Source organism: Neophocaena asiaeorientalis, unplaced genomic scaffold (assembly GCF_003031525.2).
Source record: "Neophocaena asiaeorientalis asiaeorientalis breed wild unplaced genomic scaffold, Neophocaena_asiaeorientalis_V1.1 scaffold438, whole genome shotgun sequence".
NCBI lineage: Eukaryota > Metazoa > Chordata > Mammalia > Artiodactyla > Phocoenidae > Neophocaena > Neophocaena asiaeorientalis.
In genome coordinates this window covers 7,770,140-7,774,841 of record NW_020173491.1, presented here as the reverse complement: position 1 = coordinate 7,774,841, position 4,702 = coordinate 7,770,140, and positions in this window count along the sequence as shown.

The following is a 4,702-nucleotide window of genomic DNA, read 5'->3' as shown; positions in this document are numbered from 1 at the left end:
GGAGCCTGCCCACGGGGGAGAGGGCGGGCCGGAGCCGCCCGCCGCGGGGTCCTGCAGCCTCGGCGCCCGCGGCCCGGCTCTCGAGAGCAAGCGCAACTCCTGAGCCTTTGTCTGGCTCAGCGCTCCGGCCGCCCGGTCCCGCGGCGCCCCCTGCGCGCCCAGCTCCTTCTGTCCATGTCCGGGGCCAGGCGCTGCCCAGAGCGCGCGCCTCCCGCCCGTGGATCCTGCTCGCCCCGCGCCCGACCGGGCCCGGGTCCCCGCGCAGCCCAGGGATGAGGCGCAGGGAGCCGGTCGGAGCGAGTGAGCGAGCCAGAGAGCCGGCGCCAGACGTTCCCGGCGAATTCCGCACAACCCCGAGCGCTCCCGGCCCTCCTCCCCGCGATGCACTACCGCCGCTCTTAAAGGGCCAGTGCTCTCGTGGCGGGCGGACCCAGGCGGGGTCCGGGGGCGGTACCTCAGCCAGAGGCTTCTTGGTAGCAGGTGCCGGCGGTGGAGCCGAACAGGCGACCCTTTTACTCTTCCCAGACGGCGGGAATCCTCCCCAGTCCGCCCCCGTCACTCCCCTCCTTGCTTTTGGGGAGCTGGGTTAACCCCCAAGAGGCCCGCCCCACAGAGGGAGGAGCAAAAAGGAATGAAGACGCCTCTTTCTCCCGCCTAGTGGGTGGGTGGGGATACTGAGGCAGCGGTGAGCAGGGAGAGCCGAGGAGAGACCCAAGTGTCTGGTCTTAGGCTAAAAAAAAGAAAAAAAAAGATAAAAATCTAGAGATTTGTTGGCCTGAGGTCTCTTTTCAAAAGCCTCAGGGTGTCTTTGGCCCTTCAGGACTTTTCTCAGTTGCCAAGTGAAGCGTTGGGTACCTTGGATGGGCAGTGCCAAGCGACAGAGACGCGGTTGCAGTCCTGGGTTGCCACGTACTTGCTGTATGGAGGTGGGCAAGTTACTTAACTTTTCTGAGCCTCCAAGTCCTTATCTGGAACGCAGGGCAAAGGGCTGGGGTGGGGGGTTAGATATACTTCTGGCTGCTGGCCTAGCACATTAGGTGTCCGAGCAAAGAACACTGTTTCGTGCAAATGAAATGTGACAATGTAGCCCCACAGGGTGCTGGGCGGGTGGGCAAAACTCCCCGCAGAGCGGAGCTTAAAGTGCTAGTTTAATTCTATTCCAAGAGCGGCTTGAGATCCGGTCGGTTTGGATGCTGAAGGCTTGAGGTGGGAGGCCTGTGTCTAAGGTCCACAGAGGCTGCGCATCCAGACCAAGGGAAGTCCGGGAGGGGCAGAGTCCTGAGGTGAAGGCCCCCGCGGGAGGGCAGGAGGGCGGAGACCGTCCCTCTCCGACACCACCTCCCAGCCCCGGAAATGGGAGCTTTCCTTACCTGAGGGCGGGTTTCCCTAATGTAAGCCCTCTGGTCGCCCGGCAGGCCTCACGTCCTGGAAATCCACAGAGATCTGGCAGAGCTTCAGAAATGGCCTGTTCACCGACCTGCCAGGTGAAGAAAAAGAGCCCTGTTAAAGAGAACAGGCAGTAAAGTGATGAAGATAGATTTTATTAAAAAAAAAAGACAACTATTTTAATAGAGACTCCGATATAGAACTGGGCCTGATTCAAAATACAACTGGAACAAGTGGGGATTTACTGCCAAGGAGCAAGTGGGGGGCGGGGCGGCATTGGTGGATGGAAAATTACTAAGGGGAGACATCAAGTCTGGGGGGATTCTGGCTGAAGGCAGGTGAGAGTGAACAGATATCCCCTGGGGCATAGTGGGGATGCTGCGTTTGATCAGATATCAAGGGTGGGGCATTCAGCTAAACTGACTTAGCAAGATTCTTGCTAAAACTGGATTCTGGAAGGAAGTACAGAGATGGGTCGTGTTGGGGAGAAGGTTCAAGGGAGACTGACTAAAGTTTGGTTAAGCAAAGGGTCTTTTTCACTTCCCACTTTTATTCAAGGGAAGGAGAGGCATTCTTTCCTCTGATCAATATACATCCATTTCTCATTTTATTGCCTTTTATTCATTTAGAACCAGCTGAATCATCTGTTGAGACTTGATGGTTGCTAATTGCTGTACTGTAGGATCCACAGACATTTGATGAGAGGAATACCTTGAAGATAAATGGAAAGATGAAGGTTAGAGGCTGAATTGGTCCTTGTGCCCAACTTTGTAGACCTTCAGGGATCTACCAGAAGTCCCAGGACCTGTTGTCCTTCCTCAGTGGGTGGTGTCAGCGCGACGGCAGTGATGCACACACTTCTTCATTCACAGCTCGAACCTTCCTGGTTATGGCAGAGCTGTCAGGTAGATTGCTGAGGACAAAGGCGCAGCAGTTGCTTCCAACCACTGTACACGTGCCCCCTTTTTGGGTCGTATCAAGGGCAATGCAGTTATGGAGAATAGCACACTGGGTTTCTCATTGTTGGTGAGTCACTGATTTCAGGCCAGTGGTGATGTTATCTGGGGACAGGGTGAATTGCTTCAGCAATGAGTAGATGATTCTGTCATTGAGTCAAGTTTCTTTTGTTTTTATTCATCTTTAAAAAAATTATTTATTTAGTTTTGGCTGCACACGGGCTTTCTCTAGTTGGGGTGAGTGGGGGCTACTCTTCGTTGTGGTGCGCGAGCTTCTCACTGCGGTGGCTTCTCTTGTTGCAGAGCATGGGCTCTAGGTATGTGGGCTTCAGTAGTTGTGGCACGTGGGCTTCAGTAGTTGTGGCACATGGGCTTCGGTAGTTGTGGCATGTGGGTTTCAGTAGTTGTGGCTTATGGGCTCTAGAGCACAGGCTCGGTAGTTGTGGCACACAGACTTAGTTGTTCCGCGGCATGTGGGACCTTCCTGGACCAGGGCTCGAACCCGTGTCCCCTGCATTGGCAGGCGGATTCTTAACCACTGCGCCACCAGGGAAGTCCTGAGTCTAACTTCTTGAGCCAGGCTATAGATTCCTGGGAATGGTACCCAAAATGTGGCAAACTGTTCCCCCAAAAATAGTGAGGTCGTGGATGGAATGTAGGCCCAGTTCCGTAGCTGTTTTTTTCTAAATTGTCTCCCCGGGAACCAAGATCATCTACAACGATCCTGGATACTTTTGGTTCCTACAATGAGAGGAGATGAACCTGAGGGAGTGAGTGATTGTTTTAGAGACAGTTTAAGAGAGGAAGGAGGTTGTGGGGAATAGAGTAAGATGAAGGGATTGGTAAGATTGGCAAGGTAGAAAGATCTGGCCCAGTTGGCAAGTAACAGCCAATAAACTTGGGTTCCATGCACAAAATAAGAATCATCTGGAGTTAGCGAAGGGCCATAGAGATAGTTATCTGATGGCTGAGGGTAACCAAAGGATGCTAAATTTAGGGTGGGGAAAGGATTTGTTTGAAGGTAGTCGTGTGGGGTTGGTCTGGGTCCCAGAAATTAGGCTGGGAGGGGCAGTGGGGTCATTGCCACTCATGTGAGGGATATCCAGGGTTCCTATAGTGGCTTGGGGGTTTTATGTTTGATCTAGTGGCAGCTAAGGAAGTATAATGGTGAATGCTCACTCTTAAAAGGGAGCCTGTGGTAAAATGACGATGGCAACAGACTTGACTCTTGTGAGGATAGACTGGAATAGGTGCAGGGGTTTCTTACAGTATAAAATGGTGGAGGGGTGACTTCCCTGGCGGCCCAGGGATTAAGACTCCGCACTTCCATTACAAGGGACACGGGTTCCATCCCTGGTCGGGCGGGGAACTAAGATCCCGCATGTCACACAGAGCAGCCGAAAAAAAAAATGGTGGAGGGAAAGAGAGGGAGGCTTTTAGCAAAATAGTTATCCTGATTGATCAAGGGATCTGGGAAATGCCAGATCAGATGTGCGCACAGGAAAGGGAGGACAGTACCAATAGTCTGTGGCGTTAATGGAAGTGGCAACTAGTTTAGCCAAGCTTACAAGTTCTGTGGGCAAAATAGTCTTGCTGAGAGAGGGAAAAGCAGGGCGTGGAAGAGGAGCAGGAACTCATAAATTTAGAAATGAAGGTGGAGACTCATCTCAAGTGAGGAAAAGTCATAGTTAAGGCAGAAGGTTATTGTGGGAAGAGCAGGAGGGTCTCCATGCAAATGCCAAGGGTAAGAAGCAGAGGAGAAAGGGGAGGGACCCAGGTGGGTCTTGTTCTGTGGTCTTGAGTGGAAATTGACTTCCTCCTGACCTCATTTACTGTTCCAAGGTTCTTGGGGCAACTCTCTGCTCTGGCTGTCACCTGCTTATGGAGGCTCTCAATAGAGACCCAGTTTGAAGTCCCACTTGGAATACTTCCACGGTCTGATTTTTTTTTTTTTTTCGGTACGCGGGCCTCTCACTGTTGTGGCCTCTCCCGTTGCGGAGCACAGGCTCCGGACGCGCAGGCTCAGCGGCCATGGCTCACGGGCCCAGCCGCTCAGCGGCATGTGGGATCTTCCCGGACCAGGGCACGAACCTGCATCCCCCGCACCGGCAGGGGGGCTCCCAACCACTGAGCCACCAGGGGAGCCCTGTATTTCTTTTAAAATTTTTTATTTTATTTTATTTTTATTTAAGTTTCGTCGATGTACGGTAATATTATGTAAGTTATGGGTGTACAGTATAGTGATTCACAATGTGTCAAGGTTACACTCCGTTTATGGTTATTATAAAATATTGGCCGTATTCCCCACGTTGTACAGTATATCCTCGTAGCTTTTATATAATAGTTTGTACCTCTTAATC